Source organism: Papio anubis, chromosome X (genome assembly GCF_008728515.1).
Source record: "Papio anubis isolate 15944 chromosome X, Panubis1.0, whole genome shotgun sequence".
Classification (NCBI taxonomy): Eukaryota; Metazoa; Chordata; class Mammalia; order Primates; family Cercopithecidae; genus Papio; species Papio anubis.
In genome coordinates, this window is record NC_044996.1 from 114051468 (window position 1) to 114064584 (window position 13117).

At 36.2% G+C, this 13117-nt stretch overlaps 1 protein-coding gene across 6 annotated transcripts in view; it reads left to right on the top strand.

Moving 5' to 3' along the window:
* DMD (dystrophin) overlaps positions 1 to 13117 on the top strand; it is a 2174064-nt gene that overhangs the window by 1842546 nt on the left and 318401 nt on the right. The gene's annotated exons all lie outside the window — the stretch shown is intronic.

The window sequence follows — 13117 nt, forward strand, 5'->3', positions numbered from 1 at the left end:
TCAACATGAGAGTTAGAGGGAACATCTAAACTCTGTGTAGCAGTATTCTTACAATAAACGTAGAAAATAATGCTGAATCATGATGGAAGAAGTGAATTGCCGCCATGCAGTTCCTTTGTACTCTTACTGCTTGGATTCTTAAAAACATCTTTCCCTTTGGAATCCTAATTTAAACAAGAGTCAATAGTAAGATATGTCCAAAAGTCATTTAAAGAAAGAGCATCCTATCACAAACTTACATGTGAAAGTTTTTCGTAGGTTTGCACAACAAATACAGGGAATGTCAGTGTGCTCAAGGTCACACTTACTAGCTGTGGGACCTGGAGCAAATTATGTAACCTTTCTGAGCCTCAGTCTTTCATCTGAAAAAAAAAATGGGATAATAAAATTATCTACAATATCAGTTTATTATTAGGATGAATAAGTCAAAATAAATGGAAAGTGCTTGGAAGCAAACATGCCAAATGATAAACACTCTACAAATTCTAGTTCTTGATATTATTATTATTATTATTATTATTATTATTACAGTACACAGATTTTGGAATCTAACATATTAGCTGAGTGACCTTGAGACCACTTAATCTCTGTGGTTGTCCATTTACTCATCTCCAACATGTTTACTGTAACATTGGATGAGTTAATTCACATAAGAGTAATGGTTGTGGTGGAAGAGATGTGTCTACCTTCTCAGTGTGAAGGACACCATGTTATACCCCAACACCCTAAAATTAGTTTAACCATAGAATTAGAGAATCATTTTCTCTCCTTTCCAATTTCACAGGATGCAGAAGGTATGCTCCTGAGGAAATTGGGTTTAAAAATACTTGGTTTTAACTTTTTAATAAGAAAAATGTAATAAACCAGATCACTTTCCTATTGTCAGTCCATTTAGGGGTGTGATTGAAAGCCCTGTTAAAGAATTGCTAGATCTTTAATAAAAATAAGTTGTAAATCCAAGACCTCTTGAGATCTCACATAATTTAATTCTTGTCGTGATGGATAGTCCTGAAGTATTTGTATTATAGATTGTTATAAGTGGCATCGACTAAAGCAAGGGAATATAGTTAAGTGATTGTATGCCTTTCTCTGTTTGCTCCATAGTGGTTGAGTACTATTAAAATCTTATCTGTTTCATCCTTAGTATGTTTTTCATCTTAAGTATAAATAAGGAAAGTAATAAATGTCCAAAGGAAACCAGTGGCCACATTAGTCCCATTTAAGTGCTCTAGAATTATATTTTATAATTTACTTTAGAGAGTAGAATGTCACATTTGCTTTCAGAATGTGGTAAAAGATTTGTGACAGTGGCATGTAGATTTCCAAATGAGGTCAAAGGATTATGACTAGTGGAAAAAGTTTTTTTTTTTTAATCAATGCTAAGTGATCCATTCTAATTGCACTATTTATTTGCATGTAAGGTATGAAAAACTGTTAATAGTGGCCGGAGTCAGTGGCTCATGCCTGTAATACCAGCATTTTGGGAGGCTGAGGCAGGTGGATCACCTGAGGTCGGGAGTTCGAGACCAGCCTGACCAACATGGAGAAACCCCATCTCTATCAAAAATACAACATTAGCCGGATGTGGTGGTGCATGCCTGTAATCCCAGCTACTTGGGAGGCTGAGACAGGAGAATTGCTTGAAGCCGGGAGGCAGAGGTTGTAGTGAGCCGAGATTGCGCCATTGCACTCCAGCCTGGGCAACAAGAGTGAAACTCTATCTCAAAAAAAAAAAAAAAAAAATTGTTAATAGCTTAATATGTAGCCATTCTTTACAGTGAATAAAAACTTGGTTATAAGTACAGGAAAACACATGTAAGGAGATAGTATGATATAGCAAAGAGCATTGGAGTGACTATTCGGAGGTCTAACTTCAAACTTAAGTTGAGCCATTATTTAACCATGTTATTGTGGGAAAGCCATTTAACCTCTCTCAGCTTTAATTCTCCTCATTTTTTAAATGAGGAAATTTATTTTGTCTAAGGTCACATCCAGTTCAGTCCTGTGATTCTGTCTCTAGATATCTGGGGGAGATACACATTTGACAGAATTTAGTTTAAAACCAATGAAGTTGCTTTCTTTATTCATAATACAAATGTGGCTTGTTGAAATTATATTTCTCCTTGTGTAACTCTAACTTTTAAACTCTTCACCCCTAAACCCACATATACACAGCCTTCTCCTATTAAACAGTTCAGTTTGTGGTATCTGCTCTATATTGTAGCAAATTTCATGTTTCTATTTTTTAACATGACCTTAAAGATATGCTTAAAAAGTGTTTTTAGCAGAAAGCTGATAAATCCCAGGTTTTGGTTTGCGTATAACCGAGTCAAGTTAGTTCCATTCTTTTCTTTGATGATAATTCTGCTACATTATAAATGTGAAGCCTTGTTCAGAAAGAGAAGAAAGCAAGAAATGAAGTTCACATCAAACAATTTTTTCCCATTAGTGGAAAAGCAATTCATACGTCCTGTTGAGAATATTTTATATTTAGAACAACGTATGTGAGGCTAAAGCATTTTCCAAGTTCTGTGGCGGGAAGCTTGAGCCCACCACTATTATGACATAATATTTTTTTAAATAGTAAATGTCAAAAAAAGACATTATATTTCTATGAAACTAAAGAATTTAGTCACAATGCTATGTCAATCTTTAAATCGTGATAAAAACCAAGTACAAGTTCATCTTTGCCTCTGTCTGCTAAGACAAAGAAAAATCAAAAAGTAGAGAACTGTCCAGGTATGGTGGCTCATGCCTGTAATCCCAGCACTTTGGGAGGTCAAGGCAGGTGGATCACTGGAGGTCAGGAGTTTGACAACAGCCTGGCCAGCATGGTGAAACCTCATCTCTACTAAAAGTCCAAAACTTAGCTGGGCGTGGTGGCGCATGCCTGTAATCCCAGCTACTCCGGAGGCTGAGGCAGGAGAATCGCTTGAACCCAGGAGGCAGAGGTTGCAGTGAGCTGAGATTGCGCCACTACACTCCAGACTGGGTGACAGAACCAAACTCCATCTCAAAAAAATAAATTAAATAAATAAATAAATAAATAAATAAAAAGTAGAGAACTGGAGTAGTAGAAAGGTAGATATAAACCTGAGAAAAGAAAGAGTCTTAAATTTGGGCAAAATAGTGTAACAGAAAGATTAGGGTTACATACTATCAGTCTGTGTGTACTTGATATCAGAATATCCTGGGTTCTTTGCATTATCCATTCATTTAATTTTCAAGGAAAGCCATGCTAGTTTTTTAGCTGTCTGTAATATCAGTCAAAATGGTGAAACCAGTTAAGAGATGTGACCACCAACAATACAGTCAGACCCAGTCACAATTTACCTATGTATGGAATCAATGTATAGAGAGTTCCAAATTGACTTTGAATCTTCTAATAGAAATGTAAGAGACATTGGTTTGCCTGTTTGAAATTTTCTGTGGGAACGAAGTCCTATTTTCTTCCTCAGAGTAGACACATTGGTATGCATGTTACTATTTGACCATTTGACTGTTTGTGGTGTAGGAAACCATCACTCCTTGCAGTTACAAAAAGTTCTCATGTGCATTCTCTCATCTAAGAATCACAACCTTGTGATTTTGTATTATGATTACCTATTATCATTATTCCCTTTTACACATAAGGAAACCGAGGCTTAGAAACATGAAGTACCACAGTCACAGTCACATAACTTGTATCAGTCAAGATCTGACTCAGGTTTTTTGAACTGCTATTCCCATGCTCTTTTTGTCTCCTCTTCTCAAAGTCCTATTAAGTTTGGACTTAACAAAGCAATACCGGCTGGGTGTGGTGGCTCACGCCTGTAATCCCAGCACTTTGGGAGGCCAAGGAGGGTGGATCACTTGAGGTCAGGAGTTTGAGACCAACCTGGCCAACACATGGTGAAACCCCATCACTACTAAAAATACAAAAATTAGCTGGGTATGGTGGCATACGCTTGTAGACCAGTTACTTGGGAAGCTGAGGCAGGAGAATCGCTTGAACCCGGGAGGCAGAAGTTGCAGTGAGCTGAGATCATACCACTGCACTCCAGCCTGGGCAACAAAGCAAGACACCATCTCAAAAAAAATAAAAATAAAAAAAGCAATACTTTAAAGCTATTTTGGACATACAGGTATAAAATACTTCACTTTTTTACATATATCTTCTTTTTTGAAATGATTCTCAGGTATATTAACTTTTAAATCTTCCTTTTATAAACCAATGGATTAATGAACCCAGTTCAGTGTGCCCCTTAAAAATCACACTTGTTTCAAATATAAAATTTTAAAGCATTATATTCCTCATTGCCTTTAGAACTCAGCAATTGTATTAAAATCAACCAAAAATGATTTCAATGAATCAGCTCTTAAAGCCAAACTAATGCTAATATTTGACCAAGTAGAAATGAATATCTAAACCAGGTGAGAAAAAAGTTAAAATGATGATAAACCTTTCTAATTTTTAAATGGTACACACACTGAGTAATGTAGTCAATCTCTTTATTCACCAAGCACAAGTAGTATATAAAGGAATATTATACCATTTTTCTTTACTCATGAGTAAACTCACAAATAGCACAAAAGCTGCAAAAACACCTTAATATAAGGAGTAGGTGCCTTCTTGACTATAGGAACTCATGGTATGCAAACACCTTTAAAAATTTGAATAATATGAAGGCATTTCCAGTTATGAGATTCTTTATATATGTCAAAGAACAGTATCATAAATTATGTATGTTTTTTAAAGGTTTCCTAAGATTCTTCCAAAGTCATGTAGACATCATTACACTCCATCTGTATACCTCTGTGGTAACTTGCTGTCACAGGGATCTAGAACCTCATCTTTTGCACACTTCATTCCTTCTTTCATCCCTTCCTTCTTTCATTCGATCAACACTGATTGAGCATCTACTGTGTACATAGAAGACATTGTAATTATCCTATTTGGTCCAAGGACATACTAAACAAAACTCCCTTTACTGCTTATGCTATATCAAGTAAAGCTTTAAAGACGGATTCTCTTTTATTGCTTCCATAATGACCCACCCCTCTCGTCCTTTCTCAGTGTTAGAAACCAGAAATATACATACTATCATAACACTGATACTACAAAAACAGTACCCATTATTATCTCTGGTTTATAAATTCTTCAATAATTTCTTATTGGAAACTTGATCTATATAGCCATAGTAGTAAACTTTGTGAGAGGACATGATGGGATCATAGTTAACTAACCAATAGGAGTATTTGTGTGGCTTCATTTAAAAAAAAAAAAAAGAACTTTTTTTTTTTTTCAAACAAGCAATTTTTACATCAGAGCCATTTATATTCTTTACTTTGGTAAGATAAGATTTTCTAAGCAGGTCTTTTATCTGTATCTATGTATGTTTGTTCTTACCATCATTGAGCACAGGATTTGATCTTTTAAATATATTGACAGATTTTGAACATTTTCCTCATATCTCTTTTTTAATGATCCTGTACTAATCATTTTCCATCATGGGGTCACTTCTGGACAGAGTGCCTAGCCATCTGCTCTTACAAATAACGTGGGCCTATCACTAACCGGGGATAAGGAGAAGATATCTACTGATGTCTTTCTAGCATGTTCTTCTTTGACTTTTTCTTTCTTTAAGAAGACCTAAAATGATTCAGCTTGTGGTTCTACCACAGAACTCAGGAAAAAATGATAAATATGAAGCCGTTCTCCAAATAAACATGTTTTCCTACATTAGTTGTTCTCAAATTTTAACAAGCATCAAATTCACCTGGAAGGCTTATTAAAACACAGATAACTGGGCTCCACATCCCAACTTTCTGATTCAGTAGGTCCGGTGTGGAGCTTGAGACTCTGCATCTCTAACAAACTTTCAAATGAGGCTAATGCTGTTGAATCATGGACCACACTTTGAAAACCCCTGTTCTATGTTAAGTACTTGTCAGGTACAGACAAATTTAAAAGTTAAAAATATATATATATGACTTCTGTAAGACACTGTGAAGGGTTTAGACTCTGGGGAAATTAAGTATAATGCCATCCCAAAAGCTCTGTGTTGGAGGAGTGTTCAAGTGCTACAGAATCATGGAGAACCAAGTGCTTAACTTTTCTGTGAGGCATAAAGAGGAATATAAAGAGAAACGTGAAGGATGAAGGGAAACTGTTAACAGATCCCCAGAAACACAATTTGCTGCTATATGGATTTATATTTACTGTATTTCAGATCACATGGTCTAGAACTGTGCTGTCGAGTATAATAGCTGCATATGGCCATTGAGCCCTTCAATGCAGCCAGTCTAAAGTGAGATGTGTTATAAGTGAGATAGATATATATATATATATATATATATATATATATATATATATATATATATATCAGGATGCAAAGACTTAGTACCAAAAAATTTAAAATATCTCATTATTTTTATATTGATTACATGTTGAAATGATAGTATTTTTATGTATTTGCTTGGGTAAAATGTCATAATGAATATCACTCATTTATTATGATTATTCAAACTTGGTTATTTTTCTTGAAAATGAATGAAGTGAGCCTGTCGCTTCAGCTAAAACAATGGACAGTGTTTCTGCATAATTTTTACATGTGCCTACTAGAACATTTAAAATTGTACATGTAGCAATCGTTATATTTCTATTGGATAGCATTGGCCTAAAAGTAGTTTTCCAAAATTTAGTATCTGGTGAGGCCTGCAATTCTGCATTTCTATCATGCTCACAGAAGATGCTGTCTATTTGTAACCACATATAGAAATTCATTCCCAAACTACAGATCATAGAGTTTTACAGAGAGGTGTAAAGATATATTTTGCATCAAGCATTGTCTGCAGCTTGAATACAAAATTACGTTGCCCATATACCACTAGTTTTCATAAGTAAAGCAGTTGTTTTACAAAACATACAAGTTTTTATCAGGTACTAGCCTTTTCTCAGTTAGCAGATACTAAGTAGTACTTTTATTATGTGACAATTCTCCAGTTTTTGGAATGTTAATGAGAAATGCACAGGGTTAAAAAAAATTAGAAAGCACCTCTCCCAAAAGATTGCAGTAAGATGTAGGAAAAACTGCTCTAACACATTCTAAACTATAGGTTGCTCTTATATAAATATTTCAACTATAATATCTAGTCTAATGTGCCCACTGGCCGGAGTTTTGTAAAAGCTAAAAGTAAAGGAAATAAAAAGAACAAAGAAGAAAGAAGAATGTGTTTGTTTTTGAAAAGGTTAGGTCACAGAAGGATTTGTTGATATTAGGAATAGAATGACCCGTGAAAAAAGGACAATTAAGTTCCCGGAAAACATCTTTTCAGTAAGGACAGAATAATAATTTATGCTTAACCTCAACTCTGTTAGGGAGAAAAAGGATGTAAACAAAACCCTTTAAAGAATTGAAGAAGGACAGTATAAATTTAAATGCCCAGGACAGTGACCACCCTTAGAGCATACTGAGGTCAAAGCATACTGTCAAAGTTAAAAACATTTGGTTTTCAGTGTTTGTACAACTAATTGTACTTTACTCAAGAGGAATGTTATTGAAATTGCTCAGGTAACCTTGACAGTAATGTGGCCCAAAAATATTCCAGAGTCTGTCCTTCTCACCCTAGGAGAAGAATGGTCTGGTTTTCAAGGGAATTCTCTATTTTTGTTTGTTTGTTTGTTTGTTTGTTTGTTTGAAGGCATCAGGATGTGTGGAACGACAGGGGGAAAATGAGTGATGTACAGAATGTGATGAAAAAATTATATGAAGTATAAAATGGGAATGAAGCCATCAGGAGCCAAATAAATATTTATGAGTTTAAGAGAATGAAAAGCATATCATTATTTTCAGATATTTTAATTAGGCTACTTGATTGCTTGATCTTTACATACTAATTTCTAATTGGTTTTAATCGGGAACTATTTTTGCTAGTTCTAAGGCTAGCTATTATGGTAATCCATGTAAGTATGTTTATTATTGTTTTTAAAAAATGGAATGTGTTCCTAGTAAATGTGTTTAAATAGCAAAATGTATTTATGCATGCATGCATTTATTTTAGTTTCCTGAGATCTCTAGTTCCTTACTAGAAACATGTACATAGTTCCAGGCATTTAAAATTGCCATGATGGTCATGTTTTCTTGCCCTTTTCCCTTATTCTGCAACTGACATTTGCCCTTGCTTCCAGTTTCTCACTGCTTTATTCTTTGTTCTTGTAAGTGTTCTTGTCTCTCCAGGCTGACCTCTCTCCTTCCCTGGAGTTTGACCCCGCCCCACCCTTTCTTCTGCATTTGTTTGCACTGGTTGTTTTCTTCATTGCCTTTCCCACTGTCCCGCTGCGTGTGAAACACTCCGCCAGTAGCTGCCCACAGTTCCCATGCTACATCATACCCAGCATTCAAAGAGCTGCTGTTCTCACATGGCCGCCAGTAAGCTTCCCCACTCCTCCTTCACAGCACATTCCTCTCGAAAGTAGAAAGAATCCCCTTTCAGGCCACATGAAAAGCTGCATGTTAAAGCCAACTCCATAAAGAGGAATGGAAACTAGCATATGAAATTCAGAAATGCTACTTTTAAAGGTGAATACCACAAAGTGAATTTCAAATTACTACAGTTTATCTTAATACTTCTTTATTTTTATAAATTCTATAATGTCCTTAATATAATGAGCACTGTGATGTAAGTTGTCCTTTCCCCTAATATATTAATTAATTTACTAAAGTAGATGGGAGGATGGAAATATAATAAATTAGAAGATAATTATTATATTAGAAGTACAGCCTTTATACATAATTTTACGTTATTCAGACAGTCAATGTAGTCTTATGATATAAATTTGAGAATCATTTATTTTAGTGAACATTACACTTACTGAGATTAATAGCGAGAACTTATCTAGTACTTACTGTATGCCATTCACTATTCTAAGCACTTTTGCATGTGCTAATACTTTTAAGCCTCACATAACCCAATGAGGGAGGTACTATTTTTATCCTCATTTTACAGATTAGAAAAATGAGGAGCCCCAAGGTTAAGTGACTTGCCTGTGGTCATGTATCAGGTAAGTGAGAGAGCTGGGATTTGAAGCCAGACAGTCTGCCTGTGGAATCTGTCAGAACTCCTAGCTATGCAGTACCACTCCTCTCATAAAAAGTTGAATTGACATGACAGTGTTTCCTATTAATTTATGATTCGACCCTTCAAACAAAAAGAACAGCATCTTTCTCACATTTATTAATTTGTCAGGAATCACCTGGATCATGAGTTGAGGAAATTGAAAGTAGGAGGTTTATATGAATTTCAGACCATGATCTCAAGAATTGCCTGTTTAACCCAGAACCTGAATCATTCACAGATTAAAAACTAGAACCACTCTTCTGTAGAACAGGAGGGTTTAATCATCAAACTCTTGCTGAAGTGAACAGAAATACTCCTTTGTTCAATCATTCATTCAATAACTATTTTTTTCTGGTGTGTACTCTTTACCAAACTCTGTTTGAGATGATAGGGATTCAGTCATAGACAGACATTCTCTGCCCTCATGGAGGTTGTAGTTTGTTGGGAAAACAGACATTAATTTTTTAAATCTCATAAAATAATTACAAATGTGTCAGGACACTACCAGAATATATAGTAAGGACCTAAATGTGTGTGTGTATGTGTGTGTGCGCGCGCGCGTGTGTGTGTGCTCTTTGGGGTAAGGGTGAGAGGCAGGAAAGGGCGATCAGGAAGCCCTCCCAATAAAAGTGACCTTTGCCCGAAATCTGAAGGATGAAGACAAGCTGAGTGACTTTTCTATTCATCTATATCTTTTGTTTTAAATGGCCTGAAGCCTGGGACTAACTAAACAGAGTTGTAAAATTCCGGTATGTAAATTGAATAACTAGGGATCATTTGAAGTAATGGACTGCAGAGTTAATGTATAATTAAGTCACATCTAGGGAAGATTTCCCATCATTATCACAGACAGCATCCTGTTTGCTTTCTTCACAGCACTTACGAAAATCTATAGCTATGTGTTTGGTGGCTTATTTAATGAAAGTCTATCTCCCCTATCTGAATGTGAGCTCCATAAGGACAGAGGCCCTGAATACCATATCTACTGACATTTGGCAGTGTCTTTCATATAGGAAGCATTCTATAAATGTCTTGAATAGATGAATGCATAAAACTAAGTTAAAACGTTATTGAAATCTAAGAAAAATAAGCAGAAAGTTATACCAGAGGAGAAAAAATTAGGGAAAAAAACTCTAATTTCTGAAGATATAGTACTTACTTCTAAATCTGTGACTTCATAAGGTTAACCAACACTTAAATAATTTCACAAAAAATCCAAGAAAAAAATGGCTGGGTGTGGTGGCTTATGCCTGTGATCCCAGCACTTTGGAAAGTCGAGGTGGGTGGATCACCTGAGGTTGGGAGTTTGAGACCAGTCTGGCCAACATGGCGAAACTCTATCTCTACTAAAAATACAAAAAATTAGCCAGGCATGGTGGCAGGCACCTGTAATCCCAGTTACTCGGGAGGGTGAGGCAGGAGGACCACTTGAACCCAGGAGGCGGAGGTTGCAATGAGCCGAGATCATGCCACTGCACTCCAGCCTAGGCAACAGAACAAGACTCTGTCTCAAAAAAAAAAAAAAGAAAGAAAGAAAGAAAGAAAAAATAACTACCATTTGACCCAGCACTTCCATTACTTAGGTATGTACCCAAAGAAAAATAAATTTTTCTACCAAAAAGACATGTGTGCTCATATGTTCATTGCAGCACTATTCACAGTAGCAAAGACATGAAGTCAACCTAGGTGCCCATCAATGGCGGACTGGATAAAGAAAATGTGGCACATATACACCATGGAATACTACACAGTTATGAAAAGGAAAGAAATCATGTCGTCTGTAGCAACATGAATGGAACTGGAGGTCATTATCCTAAGCGAATTAAAGCAGAAACAGAAAAACAAATAATGCATGTATTCACTTATAAGTAGGAGCTAACCTTTGGGTACACATGGATGTAAAGTTGGGAACAACAGACACTGGTGACTACCAGACAAGGGAGGGAGGGTATGGGACAAGGGCTAAAAAAACTACCTATTGAGTACTATGCTCATTACCTGGGTGACAGGTTCAACTGTACTCCAAACCTCAGTATCATGCAATATGCCCATGTAATAAACCTGCACATGTACCCCTTGAGTCTAAAATAAAAACTGAAATTAAAAAAAATAAAATATCAAATCATAAAAATAAATAATAAAACAATTGAATCTACTGATGTGGTTCATTGCTTTTAAAATATCCACTTTGAATTACTGAATATTTTAATATTCTTTAGTTTTACACTTCAGTACAGAAAGTCCAGAAATCCAACCCTTGAGTTTACAAAGACATCACATGATAGTTCATAGTTCACACAGCTAGTTAGTTGTGGAACTAGAACCCAAAATTTGCTCTCTATGTCTCTCACATACCTTTTCCCTTTATTCTAATAAAGGCATTTGTCAGTCTAAATGTACTATATTCTAAGACATTTTTTTAAAAGAATTACTTATCCAAATCCCACCTGTCTTGCAAGGTCCATGCGAAGCAATGAGATAAGGTCTGTGAAAGTGCTTCCAAAACTATTAAATGTTATAAAAATGTTAACTTTTATTATTAGAACTGCAGTTCATCTCTATGAAACCTTTCTAAACTTTCTCACTTTTCTGAACTTGATTATGCAGCATCTTTTCTAATGTATTTGTTCTCCCTTTATAAGAAGAATTTAATCCTTTCTGCCCTGCTGGGTTGTAAGTAAAAGGACTCTCTTCTTTTCTATAATCTATTGATATTTTACTGTATTACACATCTAATGGGTTCCCAATAAATATATGTCGAATAGAATTGAACCAAATTTCTTTCTAGACATGTGAAAAAGATCCTGATCTTTAAAAAGAAAGGGTACTTTCAAAGATTATATATAGAACCTCTTGGTATTCTGTATTTGCAATGAAAATATTTTAATTTGGGCTGAGTGCAGTGGCTCACACCTGTAGTCCCAGCACTTTGGGAGGCCGAGGTGAGCAGATCATGAGGTCAGGAGTTCGAGACCAGCCTGACCAACGTGGTGAAACCCCATCTCAATTAAAAATACAAAAATTAGCCAGGCATGGTGATGCGTGCCTGTAATCCCAGCTACTCGGGAGGTGGAGGCAGGAGAATCACTTGAACCCAGGAGGCAGAGGTTGCAGTGAGCTGAGATCGTACCACTGCACTCCAGCCTGGGTGACAGAGGGAGACTCCATCTCAAAAAAAGAAAAAAAAAGAAAATATTTTAATTTGTCTTGTACTCAACAGTTACATCATATCTGCATCCTTTTGTTAAAACTGAACAGGCTTCTAGTTTCATATAATTTCTACCAACAACTGGCAGGAAAAAAAAATGTGAGGGCATAGTCATGAACTTCAGCTTCTATTCCCCTTACGTTTGGCATTCTATTCCTCTGAATTATAGCTTGTATTTCTTTATTATCTGAGTTTGATTTAGTCTTCCTAAATATTCACCTCTGTTTCCACCCATGAACATTTACTGAACTGCCTTTTCATATACTATATTTTTTGTAACAGAGAAAACTCAAGTGTAGGTGGATTATTGTAAGTGACACTTAGGAAATATAAAAAGACCTTGACTTGGCCAGGCACAGTGGCTCACGCCTGTAATCCCACCACTTTGGGAGGCCAAGGCGGGCGAATCACGAGGTCAGGACATCAAGACCATACTGACCAATATGGTGAAACCCCATCTCTACTAAAATACAAAACATTTGCCAGGCATGGTGGTGGGTGCCTGTAGTCCCAGCTACTCAGGAGGCTGAGGCAGGAGAATGGCATGAACCTGGGAGGCAGAGGTTGCAGTCAGCCGAGATCTCGCCACTGCACTCCAGACTGGTGACAGAGCAAGACTCCCTCTAAAAAAAAAAAAAAAAAAAAAAAAAAAAAGACCTTGACTTGCTTCAAACAAGTCAGGACCCCCAATTCCAATTCTTAGGTCTGGCATTCCCATCAGACACTTAAATCGTAGAGGCAGTAAAGTTGTCTATGTGGCTACAGCTTTTGTGTCTGTGCTGTACTTGGGAATTTTAATGTTACCCTCTT